The sequence below is a fragment of the Bubalus kerabau genome, chromosome 11 (assembly GCF_029407905.1).
Source record: "Bubalus kerabau isolate K-KA32 ecotype Philippines breed swamp buffalo chromosome 11, PCC_UOA_SB_1v2, whole genome shotgun sequence".
NCBI classification, from domain to species: domain Eukaryota; kingdom Metazoa; phylum Chordata; class Mammalia; order Artiodactyla; family Bovidae; genus Bubalus; species Bubalus kerabau.
Genome location: NC_073634.1, coordinates 83101914 through 83126113, shown reverse-complemented (window position 1 = coordinate 83126113; position 24200 = coordinate 83101914). Strand labels below are relative to the sequence as shown.

The following is a 24200-nucleotide window of genomic DNA, read 5'->3' as shown; positions in this document are numbered from 1 at the left end:
CTCCAAAACCACTGCCGATGGTGACTGCAGCATGAAATTAAAAGACACTTATTCCTTGAAAGAAAAGCTATGACCTCCCTAGACAGCATATTAAAAAGTAGAGACTTTACTTTGTCAACAAAGTCCATCTAGTCAACGCTATGGTTTTTCCAGTAGTCATGTATGGATGTGAGAGATGGACTATAAAGAAAACTGAGTGCCAAAGAATTGATGCTTTTGAACTGTGATGTTGGAGAAGACTCTTGACTTGGACTGCAAGGAGATCCAACCAGTCAACTCCAAAGGAAATCAGTCCTGAATATTCATTGGAAGGACTGATGCTGGAGCTGAAACTCCAATACTTTGGCCACCTAATGCAAAGAGCTGACTCATTTGAAAGGACCCTGATTCTGGGAAAGATTGAAGGCAGGAAGAGAATGGGATGACAGAGGATGAGATGGTTGGATGGCATCACTGACTTGATGGACATGAGTTTGAGCAAGCTCTGGGAGTTGGTGATGGACAGGGAGGCCTGGCGTGCTGCAGTCCATGGGGTCGCAAGGAGTCAGACACGACTGAGAGACTGAACTGAACTGAAGTAATTTAGCATGCACTCATGTTATGTGTACTGCTTCATATTTGGGCTTTTTGTTACCTCAGCCTAGTCTACACACCAAAATGTATGTTTTAGTGCCCCCTTCAGCTGAATTTGTATTTTATTATTGGGCCATCTGAAAGCCATCAAGGTCCAATAAAACTACTTGTCCAAGGTGGGACCCTGATGATGGTGAGGGAGGTTCTGGGCTTGAAGGTTTGTGCTCAGCAATGAGCAACCATAAATAAAATACCAAGTACAAGTATAGCATATCTGTTATTCCGTTCACAGCAAATTTTTTAACCTCCTTTCATAGGTGAATCAGGTGAAAATTAGGGAAGTTGAATAATTTTCTCTCTTGCTGGCTTCAGGTGTGGCTTGATGTAGGAATGAACTGCCAGCATTTCATAGGTCTTGCCTGTTTGAGGGGCTTGGTTTGAAGCATTATTTTCTGATTCCCTTTCCAAGAGGCAGGTGTCTGGGAACCTGGGCTTGGCACCAGTGTGCACCCCTGATGCCCAGGGAGAGGCATGAACACCTGGGCTATTATCAAGAGTAGTTGTCCAGGGCTGTAATATCACATTCAAATTGGGACAATGAAAATGGATACCAACATGGCTGGGTAAATGGGCAAAGGGGTAAGGAATTGAGAGGACTGGCTGATGAGGATGCCCAGAGTAGGAGGTGGGAAGGTGAGCTAAGAACGATGAGGCATCTGATGATGCAGAGTCAGGTCCTAGGCAATTCCTTCCTTTCCTCCTTCCTTCCTTCCTTCTCACTTTCCTATCTTCCTATGTCCTTCTTTCTTTCATCCTTTGTTATTCACTAGGCACATTCTACATACTAGACATTACATGCAAGCACTGTTATTAAAAGAATAAATAAGACTCATTTCCCTCTCCCTAAGGGGTTCACAGTTTCATGGGGGAAAGTGACATGAAAATGGACAATAACTCAGTATGGTAAGTTGCAAGCAACAAGTGATAAGGAAGCAAAGAGGAAAGACCTTTAACCCTGCCCTTAGGCTGCTCTTTCTAAATCTTTGACATGTGTCTCTCTATTTCAGACATCAGCCTTCTTCTTGCTCTTTGTGTTCTGTAACTCTCACACAGACTAGATTCTTGAAATGTACAGACCCTCACGGAAACCTCAACTGTAAGAAAACTTTAAAAAATCCAGCGTCTAAAGTGCTTTGCCCTGGAAACTCTCCTCAGCCCCCTGGAAGAGGACTGCCCTCCCACTCAGAGTGATGTCCTATTTGAGTTTGGTAATACAGAGCCAAGGTCAGTCTGGTGTTTCTCACTTGACAAATTTTCATCTGTCAAGAGATGCTAAAGGCACCACTCACAATCAAATGGACCCCAAGGCCATCAACTTTTAAAAATCAGCCATTGTTTACCATGCTCTGTCAACCAGAATTGGGTATTTCTTGCATTTGTTTGTTTGAGGAAGAAGTTATTTTGCTCGCTCTAACCACCCGCCCTGCAAAAAAAGGAGAAAGTGTTTAAACAAACAAAGTTCACAAAAGAGTCTTCCTCCTTTAGTTGAGGGAGGGCAGTCGCTCTGTGCTATGGTACATGAAATTGACTTGGTCAAAACAATGAATATAAAGAAACACAGATAGCAGCTTTGACCGAACACATATGCTTTCAAACCCTCTTTGCAAATGCTCTGTGAGGACCTTAATCTGTTTTAAGGGTGCTTTGTAAACTACAAAATCATTTTTAAGATATTTTATTGTATTTCATTCTTATCACAACCCGGTGAGATGGGTAAAATTATTTGCATTTTATGAATGCTAATTGGTGTCCAGAGGACTTTAAAAGCTGTCCAAAGGTTCATAGTCAGAAGATAGATAGATGAGATAAGATAGAATTGGGTTTATCATGACTCCTAGCTCCATGAATTCTCTTAATCTAGTATTGTGTAGCTACAACTCTCTTTCCTCCAGATTTAGACAGCAGGGGCCATCTAGAGAGCAGTGTGGGACTGGGGGAGTCGGCAAATGCAGGTGGGGGAGACCTGGAATCTTAGCCGAACTCCATGCTCTTTCATGAGTGGCTTTGGGACTAAATTGTCCAAATCTAAGACACACTTGGGTTGGTTGCATTGCACAGAACAGTCCACACATAAAACCAATGCAAGTGTTACCACAAAGAAGATAACCCAACCATTAGGAAACAAAGACAAGATAACCCTAACAAGACCAGACTTGATTTCTAAAGATGGGGTGGAGCCCTTAGAAGGGGCCAGTTTCCAAAAGAGTCCAATTCACTTCTCTTACATGCTCTGGCAAACCTTAAAAAGGAATTTTGGTTTTGTGATTACTTAAATACAGAACTCATTGCTCATGGAAGGCCCTAAACTGCCATTTTTCAGCTCTCTGTACAGTATAACAACTTTAAAAGAAAAAGTGTTAAAACCCCAACAGGTTATTTTAGTTTGGGGTTTCCCAATCTCAGCACTATTGAACTGAGACAGTGGATAATTCTTTGCAGTGGGGGCTGCCCTGTGCATGTGGGAGGATCCTTGGCCTTGGCTTCTACCCACTAGACTTCAGTAGCACCCCCAGTTGTGACAACCAAGAACGTATCCAGACATTACCAAATGTCCCCCTATGTACAAAATCACCCCTTGTGGAGAACCACTGCTTTAATGATTGTCAAGAGAGGACACTTCTTTGCTTTCTTGTTTCTTTTAATGGTCTGGAAGACATTAAAAATATCACATGCTTTAGCCTTTGTTCAGGAAACAGATTTTGGACTCTTTGTAGCTTTCATGTGATTCCCACCCTTTGGTTAGGACAATTAATCAATAGTCAGATTCTTTCATTGTTAGAGGATGTCAAGCTTGTTTTTATTTGCAGATCTTGAGAATATATACTATGGCCATAGACTATGGAGCTGACATATGTGAATGTGAGTCCTCAGATTACCATTTTTCAATCATGTGACTTTGAAGTTAATCTCTCTGGATACACATTACCATATCTAACCCTTTGAAGAGTTATTTTAAGAATTCAGTGAAGCAATACAAAAAAACTGTCACATATAGGTTTGCTAGATTTAGCAAACAGAAGTATAGGACATTCAGTTCAATTGTACTTTAAGAATAAACAACCTTTTTTTTTAAGTATAGATATATTCCATGCAATCTTCAATAGCCTGTGTTCAATGATAGCTATTATTACTGTGGACTTAGAAGTAGACAGAGTCAGCTGAAAAAATCAAGCACAGCTCCTATCTTTAAAGAAAATAGATATTAAAACCAACCAGGGCAAAGAGACATCTGGAATCTTCCTAAAGTATCACTTATGAACATCTCAAACAGTTCACAGCTTCTTATTTTTTGATTTCTTCCTCATTATTCAGAAGTTCTACTAGTCAAGTGACATAGTTTCAACTTCGTTTTGCTCCTTTGTTATTGCTTACAGTAAGGATGTATGGATAAAAAAAACTAAAATCAGGAAACAACCGTCCAAATATTTTGAGGATATGAGTAAAATCAAAGTTCAGGTAGGAAATCAGAAAGGGCTGCATTCAGATCCCCATCTGTCATTTACCAACAGAGTGAGCTAACTGGAATTTTATAACCTCTCTGATCTCAGTTTCCTCATCTACAGAACAGCATTTCCTACTCAACAGGGTTGATGCCAGGGTAAAATGAGGACATTCATTTGAAAAGAACTTTGCAAATAATGCTTGCAAGAGTTAGTTTCTTTTCCTTCTTTGCTTTCCATTCCTTCTTGTCTCTCTAACCTAGATGAAATAATTTTCATTTTTAAACCCCTCTGAAAAGAAATAGCTGACTACAACTAAAGAATGGAATTAATGGAAAATCATGACTCAGTAGTTTAAAAAAGATAATTAGAGAGACTTGACAGGCTTGTTAATCAATTTTCAGATAAAAGAACATAAGCTTGGAGTCATTCAGAACTGTTTTGAATCTTGTTGCATCACCTTACTGGCTGGTTAGCCTTGGGCAATACTGAGCTTTCCTTAGCTCATTTCATTCTTTGATAATGACCACAAAATATTTACTTCTCTTCATTGCTGTGAGAAGCAAATCATTGACATATATGATGATTTTTTTGTAAGCCATAAATCAGTATGGAAATGTTGGCCAGAAATACTACTACTACTACTTTTTGTAAAAATAAAAGAAATTGCATCTCTGAGTTCACGGCCTCAATCACGTCAATCAGTTAAGCTGATTGTGAATTGTGAAGCACAATGTAGAAGAGGCTTAGTTACTGTGTAATAGTCATTCTCTCTCTCTGTTTTACTAGCAAACACCCAACTTTATGGGCTTCCCTGGTGGCTCAGTGGTAAAGAATCTGCCTCCAAAGCAGGAGACATGAGTTCCATCCCTGGGTTGGGAAGATGCCCAGGAGAAGGGAACAGTTACCCACTCCAGTATTCTTGCCTGGGAAATACCATGGAGAGAGGACCCTGGTGGGCTACAGTCAATGCGGCTATAAAAGAGTCAGACATGACTTAGTAACTAAACAACAACAACCCGACTTTATTCAGGTCAGAAATACACACAGCTAAAGGATTTGTTTTCCCAGCCTAGTCTACAGCTCTAAGTGGCCAGCGAGATATAAATCCAGGCAAGTCAAGCCATTGGTGATGGGGTGGGGGTGGTATAGTCCAAGAAGGCTCTGAGGCTGACTCAGCTGAGACCTGTGAGAATCTGAGCTTCTTTTTCTCCATGACTGGAGTGTGGATGGGATGGTTAGAAACTGCAGCTGATATCTTATGAAGTAAACATAAGGATAAAAGCTATATCCTGAAGAAAATGGAAAATGAAAAGTTTCAGATTAAGTTTCTGATTACCTTGGAGCTATCATACCAACCCCAAACTACTTTTCTAGGTAATACATAAACAAACAAACAAAACTCGCCTCTTGCTAAATCTTCCAGAATTTGTTATTGTTGTAATATTCAACCAAACTGCTTCTTAGACAACACACAAAGGCAAGTAAAGTGCTATTATATGCAATCCCTTAGTTTCAAGCACAGTTTACCCAAAGGAGTTGAAAACATATTCCTGAGCTAAAACATGCACAGGATTTTTATAGCAGCTTTTTTCATAATCACCTATATCTGGAAGCAAGCAAGATCTCCTCTAGTAGGTAAATGGATAAACAGTGGTACAGCCAGACAATGGGATTGCCATTCAGCTCACTATCAAGACATGAAAAGACTAGAAGGGATCTTAAATCTGTATTGCTAGATGAAAGAAGTCAATATGAAAAGGCTATATAGTGTGTTTCCAATTATACGACATTCTGGAAAAGGCAAAACTGTGGAGACTGCAAAAAGATCCATGGTGGCCAGTGGCTGGGGTGAGGGAGTGATGAATATGCACAGCACAGAGGATTTTCAGGGCAATGAGATTACTCTGTGTGATGCTATAAGAATCAATACATGTCATTATACAGATGTGTCCACACCCATAGAATGAACAATATCAAAAATGACTACTAATGTAAACCTTGGCCTTCAGTTGATTACAATGTGTCAATGTAGGTCCATCTCTTGTAACAAATATACCCTCTGGGGAAGGTATAATAGGGAATGGGTGGGGGAGATACTAGAAATCTCTCTACTTTCCCCTCAATTTTGCTATGAACCTAAAACTGCTATTAAAAATAAATCTTAATTTTAAACTATTTAAAGCAAAGACCTTAGAAAAATACCTTACTCTTCAATGCAGATGGTATAAACCAAAGGATATACCTGAATCTATGTGGGTCATATGACAGCTGTATTTCCATCTCTTCTTTCATACATCTCTGAGCAACAAGGGTTCTGCTTCATGTAAGCGCCTGATACATAACTGAAACTTTTGTTTGCATTCTAACCAATGCAAGGGTCAGATGACAAGTTCTCTGTCCTGGGCCATGTGTGACATGCCACTTGGAAAATACAATTCCGGGTGTGTGGCAATACTTTCTGATGCTACTGGGGACTTCCTGGTAGACTTTGGTTCCCTCTGGTTTCTGGGAACATCTGTGTAGGTGTTTAAAGAGTCCTTCTTCAACTCTGGGTAGTTTATCCAAAGTTGATCATCATTAATTTTTGTCTACTAAATTTCTTATATTTTGTGTGGGTAGAATATTATCTTGTATATTCAAAGTTTGAACTTGTCTCACAGTTCTGTAGAAAATTATTTGTATAGTTGTATTTACTGTCATAAAATACCTCATTTCCTATTTCTGGCTTATTATTAAGCATTTGTTAATCCAAAACTGTGCTTTCTATGTTTTTGTATGATCACAATAGCACTTAGCAGTCAGCCTTACACAATTAAAAAAAGTTAGGAACTAGCCAAACATTAGACTAAATTACTTATGAGAAATCTGTCTCCTTTTTTGGTTTGGTTTTTCTAGCTATTTCAGGAGTTTAACATCCTATCCTCAGATAAGCAAAGAATCATGAATTAACTATGGCATGAAACACTTTAATCATACTATTACAATAAAACAGCAACATTCATTGAATATCTAACTACAGAGCAGTCACTGTGCTAAGTACTTTGCCGATGGAAGCTCAGTTAATGGTCCTCAGCACAGCTCTATTGATTAATACAAATCCCCTCCATTTTACAAAAGAAACTAAATCTTATAGATTTGAATAGCTTTCCCAGAATTACAAAGCAAGCCAGTTGTACACACTTAGGGGATTGAGCATGGAACAGGGTTAGAGTCAGAAAGCAAAAGGAGTATTTGGCCTCAGCTTCTTGCCCACAAAATCCTAGTTATACTTTTTGTTCTTGTAGGAAGATGCTTAAAGGAAACTACAAATGAATGACTTCAGGCACAGGAACACGACGTGGTTTTTCTTAGGAGGACAGTGTGACCCAGGAGAAACAGTTGTGTTAGGAGTCAGAGTCTCTTTGGACAATGAGGAATCTCACTCTGTTAACTTGGACAAACCACTTCTTTTTTTTTTTTTAAACAAAGCTTTGTTTCCTCTTCAGGAAATAGTCACAGGTTGGACTCAGCGATTTCTTCTATTTCTAAAATCCATTTCATTCACACTCAAGACATGAGGGAAAGTTCAAGATAAAGCCATATGAAGAGGAGAGGTAACCTCTAGGGGTGGAGTGCTTTTCATGGTTTTCATTCTGTTGGAAATGGCCCTTTCTTTTCCAGATAACTCTTTGGACAATGTTGCAGGAATAAAGAATTCTGAATGTGAGGCAAATAATATTTCTCTTGTTTTTATAATGCCTACAATTAGCAGGTGCCATGTACATTTTCCTTACTATAGCTACGATAGTGATAGCATCAGAGTTCTGCCTCTGCAGAGGAGAAATTAATCCTCCAAGGGACTGCCCGCCTTCTCAGAGTGACAGAACCAGTTCCTGGATTTAGACCTTGTCATGTTTTTGATACAGGTCTCCTTTACCATGACATTAACCTCCATTTCTGTAATTGGAGATCAAGAAATGAAAACTTGCTCCTACTATTTAAACCACAAATTCATTATGATACTCGGGGTAGGTATTTGTGAACTTCAGTTCATGATAACAATTTGTGCAATGCAGAGGTGCAAACATCATTACTATTTTTTTGGAACACTGTTCTTATGGGATCTTGACCATATTATACGTATCGTAGGCTGTAGGCACTGGACAAAGTATGCCTAGGGGATAAGGCACATCTGTGTCAGCTGCTGACGGTCGCAAGGGTGATTCATGCCAATCAGTGTTGACCAAGATGAGTTTCTCTTTCTCCCCAGTAGCCCAGCCTGACTGCAGATAGAATAGATTTGGGAAATGTTGGTTGTGTTGACACAGACATTAGGTTACATCCTTCACTGCTGTTTTCACTTGTCCTGATTTTTCCTAATGTCCTCTTTTGCTCTGAGATTTTCCAGGATTTTTCACACCACTTAGGAGACTTGGAGATGGAAATTTTGACTAAAATGTGTTCACTTGTTTTCATGTTGTGCAAGAGTGAAAACAAAAAAAACCCCTCAAACTCAATTTAGGGTGAAGTGGGATGGGGTGGAGTGTTGCCCATGCACGAAAAAACTCCAAACTGCTAAATTGCAAAAAGTGAAACTTGCCTTTGAGTTTGTGTAGGAGATTCTCTGGAGGGATTTTGGAAAAAATGATGGAATTGTAAGCTCATTTCTCATTTCTCAAATGAGAAACACCATTGATACACATTTCTGCTGACATGGCTTTAAATGATGTACCCATTTCTGTGTTTAAGTTGACAAGTGAAAGAAGTTATTGGGACTGGAAGTTACAACTGGTGGTTTCCTAGGGTAGCAAGCAGTAGTTTTGGGAATTATATCTCCAAGTTTTCCACTCCCACCACCCATCGTCTTTAATACCCTGTAAGTTATACAACTGTATCTCTATTTTACATTTTTATTTTTTAAGATGGTTTTCTTTTTTATTAGGCTTTTTTTTTTATTTTGGAGCATAGTTGATTAAAATGAGAGCCTGGGTGCAGCATTCCATGGAGTTGCAAAGAATCAGGCATGAGTGAGCAATTGAATAACAGCATAATTGATTAACAATGCTGTGTTAGTTCAGCTGTCCAGCTAAGTGATTCAGTTATACATATACATGTAACTATTCTTTTTCAAATTCTTTTCCCATTTAGGTTATTACAGAATATTAAACACAGTTCCTTGTGCTATACAGTAGGTCCTTTTTGGTTACCTATTTTAAATACAGCAGTGTGTACATTTCAATGTTCCAAATAATATTTCAGACTCAGTTAAACCTCTGTGACACAATTTGAAAAGTTTCCATTTGAAGTAAAAGAATCTTGAATGTTCACCCCCATAGAGGACAGTTCAGAATGGCCTTGGGACCACCGCTAAGGGTGTATGTATAAATTAGACACAGCTTGCGCTAAATGGGAATTTTCCCCATCCCACCTGTTTTCCTTCACATCTCCTGATGGATTCCTAGAAATTGTTTTGTGCTTTCAGTCATGGCCCTTTCATATCTGATGTTGTTCATTCACATGTACGTCCTTGTCGTTCAGTCACTAAGTCGTGTCCAACTCTGTGACCTCATGTAGGTCCTATTTCTCATCGAATGTCTGCTGCTTCTCTGTTTTTTGCCCATTTCTGAGTTAAGAATGAGAAGAAACAAAAGCTGGAAATGTGACTGTATGGTCTCTTAGGCTGGGGAATTGTATAAATATCCATGTTTTCATGGTAAAGCAGTAAGAGGTGTTGTGAAACAAAGTTAATGAAGAGTCCAAGGGAGTCTTGGTGTGGATAATGATAACTTTATTTTCAGAGAGCAGAGAGCCCTATGGGTCAGCATGGCCAGAGAAGTCTCCTAGAGCTGAGACAAAGAAGAAACCTTGTTCTTGAAGGAGCAACAGGCTTTGCACCATAATCTCAATTCAGTTCTGTTCTTTGAGCTTCAGTTTCTTCATCTGCAAAGAGAGAATACATCTGTGGAGAACCACTGAAGATTAAATTGAATAGAGTGTATCAAGTAACTAGTACAGTGTCTGACATATAGTGTGGGCTTAATAATTAGTGGGATTATTATTATCATCATTATTTTCACTTTAGCTGGAGCAAATTCTAAGAATGAAATGCATCTAAGGCAATGGCACCCCACCCCAGCATTCTTGCCTGGAAAATCCCATGCACGGAGGAGCCTGGTGGGCTGCAGTCCATGGGGTCGCTAAGAGTCGGACACAACTGAGCGACTTCACTTTCACTTTTCACTTCCATGTATTGGAGAAGGAAATGGCAACCCACTCCAGTGTTCTTGCCTGAAGAATCCCAGGGACGGCAGAGCCTGGTAGGCTGCCCTCTATGGGGTCGTACAGAGTCGTACACGACTGAAGTGACTTAGCAGCAGCAGCAGCATGTATACATTAGAATATTCTTAATTATTTTGATATGATTTGTGTTAGGGACCTGGACACTTACCCACTCAATCCACTGATATGGTCAGTTGAGAACCGGCTATAAGTGTATCATCCACTAATTGCCATCTCTCAATGCTGGAAGCTCCAGCAAAACAAAAAACCTCACATTTGTGTAATATCAGTTCATTTCCAAATCATGTTTGTGAGAAAGCAGGTGCTATTAAAATTAGGTTAAAGTGTGTATAAAATTATTTCAATTCTCTGGGGAGCCACTTAAAACTAAATCCCCACATGACTTGAAATCCTGCAAGACAATGGTATTTTCTCCCTTGACAGTAAAAAAGGGACAGAAAGCAGTAAAAATGGCTGTGATACTTCGTATCTGAAATGTGTTGTCTCACTGAACATTATCACAAAGTCTTACAACCAAAATGAGTCAACGTTTAGATGAACAATCAGGTCCTACTATATAGCACTGGGACTGTATCCCAAATCCTGTAACAAACCATCATAGGAAGTGTTAGTCACTCAGTCATGTCCAACTCTTTGTGACCCCATGGACTGTAGGCTGTCAGGCTTCTGTGTCCATGGGTTTTTCCAGGCAAGAATACTGGAATGGGTTGCCATTTCCTTCTCCAATACTGGAGTGGGCCGCCATGCCCTCCTCCAGAGGATCTTCCCAACCCACTGATAGAACCCAGGTCTTCCTCACTACAGGCAGATTCTTTATTGTCTGAGCCACCAGGGAAGTCCAATCTCCTGTAACAAACCATCATAGGAAAGAATATGAAAAATAATACATATATGTATATATGTACAACTGGATCACTTTGCTGTACACCTGAAACAAACCCAACATTGTAAATCAACTATATTTCAATAAAAATCTTTTTCACAGAAACAATACTCACTTTGACCACAAAACAATGATTCAGGGCCCGGCCATAGAAAGAAGGGAGAGAGGAAAGGAGGAGAGGGAGAGAGAGGTGAGTGAATATGTTCTTAATTAGCAGCTTCAGCAGGGAAAAGATCATAACTTCTAGAACTGGACATTCTGAGACTTGGTCAGGGGAAACAAATCGGGTTTCCTCTTTGCCTGAGGGCAAAACATTGGCAGTTCCTCACAGAAGCATAATGCAGGCTGAGAGTCTTGAAATCCAAGGCAGCGCTGGCTTGCAGTTTTATCTAGATCAGAGGTGAGAGGTTGAAGTCAGTGTGGAAGCTGGCATTTGAAATTTTCATCATTATTGGCAGTTTGGATTGATGGTTCCTCCAGTATTCCAGAGGAAGGTATCCAGAATAATTATGACATATCCAATTATCCAAACAATAAGCAAATCCTGACAGCTTGGATAATAGCTCCAGGGGAGGTTGGGCTCTGACATTTACATCTGGTCAGTCTGTCTGGCTCCCTTCCTCTCTTTATTCCTCCCTCTCTGTCTTTCCCTCTCTCCCTTCTCTCCATGTTCATACATTTTCATACTGTAAGATACACATTTAAAAGTGCATAAGATATATATGCAAAGTTTAATGAATGATTACAAAGGCAAACTCTTGTGAGAACAGTACTCAGGTCAAGAAATAGAGCATTTATAGAAACTCAAACGCTTATGTCTGTCTCTCCCCAGTTGTTACCTTCTTCTCACTGACTAGGGGTAGCCACTGATTGCAAAGAGCCAATTCATTGGAAAAGACCCTGATGCTTGCAAAGATTGAAGGCGAAAGCAGAAGGAGGCAGCAGAGGATGAAATAGATAGCATCATTGACTCAAGACATGAATTTGAGCAAACTCTGGGATATAGAAGAAGATACTGGAGCCTAGCATGCTGCAGTCCACGAGCTTGCAGAGTTGCAAACGACTTAGTGACTGAACAACAACAACCATTTTGTTAATTATAGTCACAATCATTTCTTTGTTTTCCTGAGAAGCTTTAAGATCTCTTTAGTTTTCATTACAATTGGATATTCCTTTCTGTATAGAATCCCCTGCTATGAGTACATCCCAATGAACCATTCTACCATTGGTAGACAGTGTGTGTTTTCAGTTTCCATTATTGTGGATATGCTTATACATGCCCCGTGGTGTACTTGCACATGCATTTCTCTAATACACTCAGCTCTAGGAGTAGAAAGGTTGGCTCACAGGGTTCATGAATCTTCAACTTTGGGAGGTAATGTCAAACATTTTTCCCCAAGTGATTGTACCAGTTTACATTCTGCTGCTGCTACTGCTGCTGCTAAGTCGCTTCAGTTATGTCCGACTCTGTGCGACCCCATAGACGGCAGCCCACCAGGCTCCCCAGTCCCTGGGACTCTCCAGGCAAGAACACTGGAGTGGGTTGCCATTTCCTTCTCCAGTGCATGAAAGTGAAAAGTGAAAGTGAAGTCGCTCAGTCATGTCTGACTCTTCGTGACCCCATGGACTGCAGCCCACCATGCTCCTCTGCCCATAGGATTTTCCAGGCAAGGGTACTGGAGTGGGGTTCCATTGCCTTCTCCGAGTTTACATTCTAACCAACAGTAAATGAGAGTGATCACTGACTCACATCTCACCAAAGTTGATATTGCTCAACTCAAAAAATTTTTGACATTCTGATTCATATCATGGTTTCAATATTCACTTTTCTGATTACTACCGAGATTTGGCACCTTTTCATAAGCTTTATTGCCAGTTTTGAAGGATGTGTTCATATCTTTTGATCATTTTTTGTGTTGTCTGTCATTTTCTTGAGGATTCATGCAATTTTTTACATATTTTGCTTGACAGTTGTATGTGCTTTTTCTATTCTGTAGTTAGAAGTTTCATTGTTTTTATGTTACCTTTTAAAGTATTATCTTTGATACATAGAAGTTCTTATTTTTAATATAGTTCAATTATCAGTCTCTTCTTTCATTGCTAATTTCTTTATTCTAAGACACTGAAGATATTCTCTTATAATCTAAAAAAATTCATATAGTTTTGTTCTCTTACATTGATCCTTAAACAGCATGAAACTTTTTTGTTTATAAAGTGAAGTGGAGATACAAATTCTTTTTTTTTTCATATTGTTAATCAATTACTTCAGCATAATTGTTTTAAAAAACCATATTGCCTAAATGAGATAAAATTATATTTCTATATTCAAGAGTTTATGTGTTCATGATTTTGTTTCTGAGTTCTTTTGTTTGTTGTTGACTTATTGGTTCATTCTGCATCAATTATGATTATGATTTCACAAAAATACTTATTACTTTTAAAGCAAATACTCTCAATCTAGAATGTCTGTATTACTTTTTTTAAAAAATGAAATTATTTAGTTTTTAATTGAAGGATAATTGCTTTACAGAATTTTGTTTTTTTCTGTCAAACATCAACATGAATCAGTCAGAGGTATACATATGTCCCCTCTCTCTTGAACCTCCTTCCATCTCCCTTCCCATCCAATCTCTCTAGGTTGATACAGAGCCTTTGTTTGAGCTTACGCTTATTCCTTTGCTTTTTCACATACACTTTTGAAAGTTTGTCAACTGACACACAATAACAAACACTCATACATTCTTCTTTTAGAATTTTGTTTGACATTGCATTAAATCTATAAACCAAATTGCAAAAAATCGACATCTTTAAAAGATTAAGTCTTCTGAATATCATAAACAAAGCCTAACCTTCCAATTACTTGGGCCTTCTGCAATAACTCTTCCCTAAGTTTAATAATTTTTTCCATAAAATCTTGCACAACGTTTGCAAGATTTATTTCCTGATAGTTCTTGTTTTCTTATGTTATTACAAATTACATGATTTAAAACTTTCATTTTCTAATGGGTTATTGTGGGTATATACATAAGCATTTTTATATAATGCATATGTCATAAAAATCATACAATGGTTTACAAGTAAACATCTAAATTTGATTCGAGTGGCTTCTATTTGTTATAATTTATCTGAAGATTCTTTTGGATTTTCAAGTATATAATTATTTCATCACAAGACGATGAGAGTTTTGCCTCTTACCTAATGTTTACCATTCGAATGTCTTTCTATTGCTTTATCATGCTATTTATGACATTCAGTACAATGTTGAAAAATAGTAGTGATAGCAGCCATCCATGTCTTGGTGAGAAACTCAGAGATGCTTAATGTTAAGAAGGTCAACTATTAATTATAGTTGTAGCAGGGTTTTTATTAATATAAACTCTCTTTAAAATGAATGCTACCTTCTCCAATTTCTATTGATAATGAAAGTGAAAGTGAAGTCGCTCAGTCGTGTCTGACTCTTTGCAACCCCGTGGACTATAGCCTAGCACGCTGCTCTGTCCATGGAATTTTCCAGGCAAGAGTACTGGAGTGGGTTGCCATTTCCTTCTCCAGAGGATCTTCCTGACCCAGGGATCGAACCTGGGTATTTTTAAATAATTAATTGTTCTTGTTAAATTGTATCCAATGTTTGTTTGCTTTGTTTGTGTGTGTGCTTGTTGTTCCTGTTTTTTTTTTTTTTTTTTTGATGTGGCAAAGGGTTTATCAAGTTACAGTATTGAAAATTTACAATTTAGAATTGTTAGATTTTCTTAGCAAGTGGAAAATTTTTCATAATGAAGTGACCGTATTTATATTTTATATATACAGTTTTTATAGTTTGCTTTGTGAAATATGAGCATAGAAACACCAACTTCTTTGATCAGTATTTCTTTTCCGTCTTTTTTCTTTAAGTCATTTGTATCCTTATGGTTTAGATATGTCTCATAAACACTTTCACCTTGATACTTCAATACTGTCCAATAAGCTTATTTTTAAAATTAGAATATTAAAATATTAGAGCATTTATTCATTCATATATATTACATATTTGGATTTATATATTTTATCTATTTTTGACCTTTTTATTTGTCCTTCTGTCTTAATCATTATAAGCAGATATGAGTATTTTTAGAATAATTTTTTTAAACTTCTATAAATATACACTCCATTTCTACAATTTTGGGAATTACCAACAACATTAATGCATAAATACTGAACTTAAAAAGTCTAAAATTTATATTCTAGGCATCCTCTCTTTCTGGGAGTCTGATTGGAAATAGGTAAGAAGGTTTCATGTAAGCCTCTTATGTCTTATAACTCCTCCATCACACTTTCTCTTTGTCACTCTATGTTACATCTGGATATATTCTTCTGAACCCATCTTATAGCTTCCTAAACTTTCCAGCAGTTTCAAGTCTGGAGTTAAACATAAGCACTGAGTTTCAATTTCAAATATTGTCTTTTATTTCCAGAAGTTTTACTTTTTGTTGTTATTTCTGCCATGTCTTAACTTCCTATTCTGTATTTTTTAAGATTTTCTTTTAATTTATTTAAACAAAGTAGGGGTAACTATTTTGGCATCCTAGGTCTTTGTGAAACTGTTTCTATTACTTTTTTTTTTCCTGGTTTCTACTTATGGGTCATCATCTCTTTTTTTTTTTTAATTTATTTTTTTAAATTTAAGTATAATTGATTTGCAATGTTTTAAGCATACAGCAAAATGTACAGCAAAATACATACGTATGTATATAACCTTTTCAGTTTATTTTCCATTATAGTTTATTATCAGTTATTGAATGTAGTTCCCTGTGCTGTGCAGTAGGTCCTTGTTTTTTCCTTGTTATTTTTGACCATGAGCTGCTCTGTTTACTTGGGAAATTATCTGTGGGCCTTCTCTGAGGTTAGGATGAAGGTGTATTTCTCCGGAAAGTATTTACATGGGTTTCTACTGCTTTAACCTACATGGTTTGAAGATTTTCTTAACAGAGTAAATGTGAATTTGGGTTGCCAGTATGTTTTAGATATCATGTGTGGTTACAACTTCTTGGAGACTTTCCTTCTGTGGTACCAAGGCAGCTTTCTCTACAGCCTCTTCAGGGAAGGAAGGACCCATGTTTATTTGGGGGATTAGGCAAAGCAGTTTTATCTTTGGTTGGACTCCAGCCTTATGGGCATGAATTGCTTATTAGAGTCACCTCTTGTAAAGCTTGGGCTATGTTTTCTGTCCTCGGCAAACTGTGTTTTAACCTGGTTTTACCAACACTCTCAGGCAAAAAGCAGTGTGGGAGTCCCCTTACCTCTCTGGGTGCCTGTATTTAAATTTTGGCCAGATAATGTACACACATCATCAGTTCTTTAGTGTTTACAATACAAAAGTATATTTCCTATAGCATTTTAGATATTTGCAGAATGAGAATTATATTTCAATATACTACTATTTACATAGTAATCTGAAATTTTATTTCTTGAAATCTTAAATGCGTTGGAGTAACTTCAGCATTGGGCTTTAGTGATATGAGGGCCTGGGAGGAAAGGATGGTTATTTTACGTGAATTCCATAGTTTCTAACAATTATCACTAGAAAGTGATTCATTCTCTTGATTTGCAAGATGTTTTTATAGGGTTTTTGTTTCTGATAATGAAAACAATATGAATTATTTCTGATAAAAATAAAGGAAACAAAATGAGAATATTGTTACTCTCAGAGAGATACTGTTTCATTTTACTATTTTGATATTACATATATACATATGTGTACATGCATATATGTAAATTGTATACATATATGCTTACACATATATGTGTATGATTATACTTATAGTATTAGACAACATTAACCATGCTCTCACATCTATATAATGTATCATCAATATACCATGACTTGTTTAACTTTTTTCCTATTTCTATTTTTCTTAAATTTCTCACTAAAATAAATCAATATTTGGTATATGAATCTTTACTCCCATTTATTATCATGTCTCCAGGAAAAAATTTAGAAGGGGGATTGTTGATAAATTGCCTTTAGATATCTTGGAGGTTCTCAATATATTCTTACATATTAATATTTATTCCAAAGCTAGATGGTAATCTTTTCTAATATGGAAATAAGAATACCTCCATCCCACTAATGAGAGGCTGTAAGAATTAAACGTGACAACCTCATAAAAACTGGGCACTTCCTAGATACCAACTACTGCCCCCATAACATTGCTATTACTCCAACTTCTGCTAACATAATTGTGTAAGCTATCAAATAAGTCCAGAGTGACTAGATTTCCAAAAGTCTAAATAGTCCCTTTTCCTGCCTCACCATTTCCCTCTCCCCTCCATTCATTCATTCCTCACCCTCACTAATCTTTTACAGGACTAGTACAAATTTTTTTTTCAACCATGATTTTGCAAATTGTTCTTCCTTTCTGGAGCTCAGAGTCCTAGCTTTAGCTTGAAATTAGACAGCATTATTCGATTTGTTTAGGATCATCGTAAGTGAAAAACTGCACAGCAGATTCCAAAGGATGGTGAAGTAGCCAGGCCACCTAGCTTCTTAGAGGCAGCTGCACTCCAACCTGCTGCACGCCTCTGGACACATCATTCTGTCACGTCATCTGTTCTGTGGGAGGATAATCTCACCTGTCCTTGTGGCTCCCTGGGGCTGTTATGAGAAGCAGACTCGATCTGGCTGAGAACATGCTCTGAGTGTACACAGACAAGGCACGCACATGGAGGCGCCCTCCATGGGAGCCAGAGTCTAAACTTCTGGGAATACGTTTCTGGGCTGTGTTCCCAGCTGCGTTCCCCTTGGTTTGGTGATTGTGAGCAGAGCCCATGAGGTTTGAGAAGCTGTGTTAGCACATGAGTACAAGAAGATGAGAGAGAAATGATAATATTTCTTTCTCTGTAGGGGACTTCCAGCATCTCTGAGGAAACAGAATTTCTTTTGATCATAGAAGAGCAGGAAAGGATATTTAACCACAGAGTGTCCACTGGTGAGAGGGTTTCTGTGTATCCGAAACCCTCACAGATGACGAGGAGCCATGATTAAAGAAAACAAGCTGAAAGTAAGGCTGTGCTTTGCACAGGTCACTGGCTATACCGGTTTGGGGTCCAGCACCAGACCTTCTGTCTTTGTGGACTGCACCATGCCTGCAAACTTCTACCATTCTTCCCAACATCTCCACAGAGGTGAAGGAGAAGAAACAAGGCTGAAAGTTATGAAACAAAGTAGATAGGGACTTCCCTGGTGGTCCAGTGGTTAAGACTTTGCCTTCCAACACAGAGGGCTGTGGGTTCTCTTCCTTGTCGGAGAGCAAAGATCCCATATACCTCGTGGCCAAAAACCCCAAATATAAGACAGAACTAATGTTGTAACAAATTCAATAAAGACTTTAAAAGTGGTCTCTATCAAAAAATCTTGAAAGATAATCAGGACCACTGACAAAGTCCAGTGCCTTCAGGACCATGGCAAATAGGAGAACACATATTATTCAATGAAGACTGCCTACCATTCAGCTGCAGCCTCTTGCTGCTGTAGTGGATGGTGAGAATGTGTGTGCATGTGTGTGTGTGCGTGTGTGTTTGTGGATGTGGATGTGATAGAGTTTGGCAGTCGGGATGCATGCTAAGTCGCTTCAGTTGTGTCTGACTCTTTGGGACCCCATGGATTGTAGCCCCCTCCAGGTTCCTCTGTCCATAGGATTCTCCAGAAAAGAATACTGGAGTGGGTTGCCATTCCCTTCTCCAGGGGATCTTCCCAACCCAGGGATTGAATTCACATCTCCAGCATTGGCAGGCAGGCTGTTTACCACCCGGGATACCTGGGGAGCTGGGAAGGGCTTGGACCATCAGTGCATCTACGGCAGTAGGCAAGCAGGAGCAGAAGTAGCGACAATGAATAATCTCACATTCATGTGACTCTGCACTGGATCCCTCCAGGAGATGCCTTGGTTTAAGCAGGGGCACTGCAGAGCCACCAAGAGTTAATATCTTCCCCAGGCCTAACCATGTCTCCCTCTGGGTGTTCAAGGGCAAATCTGTAGAAATAGTAAGTTTCTCAGAGCCAAAGGTATGCCTCTGTTTCAAAGGACCTCCCCAGGCCAATCCTGATGGGGCCAAGCAAAACACCCCCAAGAGTGGGATGCGACTGTGGCTGCCAGTTTGAGTCTTTTTTTTTAAGGGAAGGGAATCTGTTCCAAATTAGCTCCTAGGACAGTGCTTTACCATTATTTCAAACAGTCTCTTTGCTTCCTTCTTTGCTGTCTGTTGTCATCTTCTTCTGCTTCTCTGTTATTTTATTTTTGATTGTTTTGTTTTTTAGTAAACAAAAGCCTGATTTCCTTTCTCATGTCTCTTCTAATCCTGAATTCACAATCACAGACTCAGGGGGAGACAGAAGCTGTCACTCTTTGAGGGGCTGGAGTAGGAAGAAAAGATGAAGCTGGAAATGATTTGCTTTGGGTGACTCTAAGTGTCAACATCTCTTGCATATTTTGATGCTTTGGAGACGATAACCAAACTCTTCTTGAATTTGCTTTTGGACCTTCCACTTTGAAGAGATAGCTGCTGACAACAGGGTCTGGAATCGTGGGACCTCAGAGAACTCCTCAGCCCCTGGACTTTTATCATTTCCTGGAAGAAGGGGAGAGAATCTTTCCCGTGACTTCCCCTACAGAGGTGGCCAAAGATAAACACTAGCCCAACGCAACTGCACCCAAGTGTGTAGATCACAGGTCAGAACGTCATCTGAGACTTCACACCCTGACCATGGAGAAAACGACTCTGGTTAGTGCCAGAGACAGACCCATCTTGCTTTGTGGAAGTAGCACTAGTGAAGCATAAACACACCTCCTTCTCCCAGATGCTCAGGGCTCTGTTTACAGATTAAATCTCAGGATGTATATATTTGATGTTCTTATTCCAGGATATTAATGGCAAAATGAACTTGTCTGGTGATGGCTCCGTCACATTAATGTCTGATGGACGGTTCAGATGTGAAAGGTGCATGGGACGTGCTGAGGGCTCTGCGTGTGCTGGTCGGAGGCTGCAAGGCTGGAATGTGATTTTGTTTAGAGTGAACCCAAATGGAGTCGATTTAACCCTGCAGGAGTGGAGTCATCTGAAATACCACAGTCCCAGAAGGCAGGGTCTTGGTAAATAGAATAAAATGTGCAAAATATTTACCTTGTGATTAGCAATCTGCCTAATGCAGTCTGGCAGCATTTTTAGGAAGCTTTGTGGGTTTTAACCATTAATTCTAAATTTATGGCTGGTTCAGAGTCCAACTAGTGATGGGGCTCTGCAGGTTCGTAAAGCCAGTTTAAATCTTCCAGAAGTACCTGGGTCATCTCCTGCCTGGAGAGATCTGAAGAGCATTCTCTCAGAAGACAAGGGACATGGCCAGGCTAAGGGGCACTTTCTTGGGTTTATGGCGCATTAGTGAACAGAGGTTTGGGTTCTGGGGATTGGGTACAGTCTGGTTGGGAGGCGAGTCTAACCCACCAGGAAACAAATGCAGAACCAGATGGAACTGTTAGACTTAATGTCCAAGGATATGGTAGAGGATCTAGCCAGACTTTGAGGGATCCGCTAAGATTTGCCAACATGCTCCTCCAACATAGGGTGAATTGGCAGCTACAAGAAATGAATTAGGGGCTTCCCTGAGGGTCCAGTGATGAAGGCTTGGTCTTTCAATGCACTGGGGTGGGTTTGATCCCTGGTTGGGAAGCTAAGATCACATATTCCTTGTGGCCAAAACACAAAAACAAAAGGCTCATAAAACAGAAGCAATATTGCAACAAATTCAATAAAGACTTTTAAAAAATGATCCAAAAGATCTTAAAAAGAAAGAGGTATGAGTTAGAAGTAACCCAAATTGAGAGCAGAGCAAGCGCCATCCTACAGCATGTAAAAGCATTTGGTGTCTCTTCACATTATCTCGAGTTAGTGTGGTGACAGGAGTGAGAGGAAAAAGAGGCTGAGAGGTACTGGATTCCCTTTTCCCTCCCCACCTGTATCTGCCAGGAAGTGTCCTCTCTTTTCCCCTTCAGCCTTGTCCTGCGTTCGTTCTACCCACAGCCCTTCAGAGACAATGGGAAGCTGCCCGCTAAGAAAAGAATACCAGCCCTGGGCTTGCTATTGCAACCTCTTGCTCCCTGATTCATATTTGTCATTGTTGTTGATTAGTCACTAAGTTGTGTCCAACTCTTTTGAGACCCCGTGGACTCTAGCCCACCAGGTTCCTCTGTCCATGGAATTGCCTTAGCAACTGGTTCACACTTACCCACCAAGAAACCTCACTTTCTGCTACCTTTGTGAGGTCATGTCATTGTCTCACAGAGGATCCTGCAGGTCCAAAAGTCAACCAAGCCGGAGACCTAAAACTGATGGTAAAAAACAAATCTTATTGAAAGGCTTAAGTTAAAACAATTGTTATAAAAAGCAAGTTTAATTTTTCCTGGATCTTGCTTTGTAATAACTAGTTGAAAACCAACATCAGAGAGAGCTGAACATTTTAGTTATTTCCAGAATATTTAACTAACTACAGAATTGATTTAAAAGGCATGAACACCTTTTTTTTTTTTTTTTCCCGGGGAGTAAGTTTCTTTGTCTCAGGGACATAAAAGAAAATAACAGAAAAATATTTCAACTCTTTGAAAACCCAGTAAAAGCCAGTCAGAACAGAGGCACTTGTTTCCCACCCTTTTTCAAGGCAATCAATCCAGCGGCCCCATGTACCAAACTCCCTGTCAGGTACGGAGGACACGGAGGAGACTCAGACGTGGCTGCTGCCCTCTGTAACCACCTTGCTCTTCAAGAGGCTGTGGTTGAGGAGCGCTCTCTATGGGGATCTCCTTTGTGGGATGAAGAGTCTCCCAAGAAACACGATCCGGCATCTTCCAAACTTGCTCGTTCATGACTCATGCTAAAAACGTCTAGGCTGAAGTGAGTTTGTGAGAAAAAAAAAAAAAAAAAGGGAAGAAGAAAAATGAGAAGTAAATACATTTGACAATAAATTTGAGATCATAAACCTTGGGATTCTTTTTATAATACCACGTACTTCAAAATCAGGCAGTATTTTTCATTCGACATGGATTTAAAGGTAGCTCAAAGAAAACACAGGATTAACTGTAAGTAGTGGGATAGTGAGTGTGAGCCAAGCCTCCAAATAAACACATCAGAGGCTCCGTCTAAAAAAAGGCAGAACACAAATAACCTCCTCTTGATGTGCCTACAGTTTCGTTTAACTGTTCCCAGGTCAAGAACTAATTTGCCAAAAAAAAAAAAAAAAAAAAAAAAGGTTAACTCCAGTGCAGCAAGGCAGCGAGTGCTTCAGGAAGCAGGTTTTGTGCATGTGGCTTGTGGACGCTGGGCCACTCGAGGCCCTGCTGGTGGAGTGGCTCTTGGATGATCGTGTCTGAAAAGTCTTTGGTGAAAGTGAGTGAACGTCACTGCCAGCAGAAGTTGGAGAGCATGGGCCTTCACAAACATGGCGTTGGCGTATACCCACATCTTGATGTCTCCTTAGCCTACACACATTTATTTGGAGAGGCTGTGGAACCTTGGGCAGCCTACTTCCCTTCCTGGCTTGGTGTCCTCCCTGCGAAACAAGGAACTTGGATGAGCCTCCCTTTCAAACCCCTCCCTCCCCAGGGGCTCCACGCAGGTCGGCTGGCCTCTGATCCCAGGAGCTTCCAATTGAAGGAGAACAGTCAAGTAGCCAAAGTCAGAGCTCAGCTGCAGGGCAATTTCCACTAGCGCTCATCTTTCAGAGCCCTGGGACCAGAGGATGAGCAGAGCGTGATAACATTTGCAGGCAGAGACTGAAGGGCTCCCTTCAGGTCACGTGACTTCTCAATTTTTACACTTCATCATCTGCTGTCCCACTTGACATCACTTAGTGAGTCTCCGGGTTGTTGTGCGTGTCGAAGTTACCTGGAGAGTTGTTAAACGTGCAGCTCTTTGAGCCTTCCTTGCTCCCAAGGATTCACATTCAATAAGGTCTAGGCTGTGGCCAGGAAATGGCACACTTAACTACCCCCCTGGATCCGCCTTGTGCTTTGAGCACCACTGTTCTAATTGCTCTGAATTTGGGGCTCACCTCCTGTTCAGGCCAGGACCCCATCTGACCTTGCAGCATAACAGGGAGCAAAGCAAAAAGAACATGCCAGGTATTCAACCAAAATTCAAGGAGGAACTGAATCAATGTGTAAGGAAAGCACGTGTTAGAGGAAACGTCATTATCACCCTGAACTACCAAACAAAGCCATGCAGGGCTTTCCAGGCGAAGCTTGAGGAGCCAGCGTGTGGGAGAGGAGTGCAGGGCAGACTCCAAAGGTGGGTCCCCTTCGGGCCACCAGAAACAGTAGGCTGCTGGCAAACGGAGGCTGCTTCTTCGGCAAACACTTCTGTCCAGAGGGAGTCCCTAAGCCCTTGCTGTATTTTAAGCTGCGACCCTCAAAATGTCAAAAGCGAGATTAAAGTGTAAATGATTGTCAATTTGCTTCTGTCCTCCTGGTCCTGGGCTGAGTGTTACAGGCCTTCTGGGGACGCAGGGCAGCAGGGGAGGGGAGGGGCTGGGGACGGTCTTAAAATGTAACGGAATAGAATGAGCTCCACTCTGTCTTGGGGGGATAAAGCAGTTCACAGGCTGCTACTTTTTGTGACATAGCTTTTATGGGGGGAGAGCCAGAATATTAAGCTCATTGCTTCCAGATGGGAAGGTTGGACAAGACAGAGGGGCCTTGGCTCTGAAAGCCTGGATGCTGTGGTGCGATAGGGATGTGACATATTGAAGTAATCGAGATAGAAGATCTGGCTTTAGCCAAGGCTGTCAGATAGATACTTTTTAAAACATTACATTGTTTGTAACAAGGTATTGTGTATCCTCCCAGAAACCCTGCCGCCTGGGTCTCTGGGAAGGCAGTGAGGGAAAAAGTGTGCTTATTTTGCTTGAGTTACTAAAGCTCCTTTTATATATGAGGAATTTG

At 39.9% G+C, this 24200-nt stretch overlaps 1 long non-coding RNA gene across 3 annotated transcripts; it reads right to left on the bottom strand.

Annotated features, from left to right (window-relative positions):
* Positions 1-9846: 9846 nt before the first annotated feature.
* On the bottom strand, positions 9847-22695 carry LOC129622527 (uncharacterized). 3 transcript variants are annotated; one of them, XR_008700039.1, is made up of 4 exons: positions 22271-22650; positions 21949-22150; positions 21494-21593; positions 9847-9995 (listed from the first exon to the last, which is right to left on the bottom strand). It is a non-coding gene; the product is annotated as an uncharacterized LOC129622527 (long non-coding RNA). The 3 variants fall into 3 exon arrangements; XR_008700041.1 differs by lacking the exon at positions 9847-9995 and adding an exon at positions 18530-19842 and having other exon boundaries at positions 21912-22150; positions 22271-22695; XR_008700040.1 differs by lacking the exon at positions 9847-9995 and adding an exon at positions 18530-19842 and having other exon boundaries at positions 22271-22651.
* Between the last annotated feature and the right edge of the window lie 1505 nt (positions 22696-24200).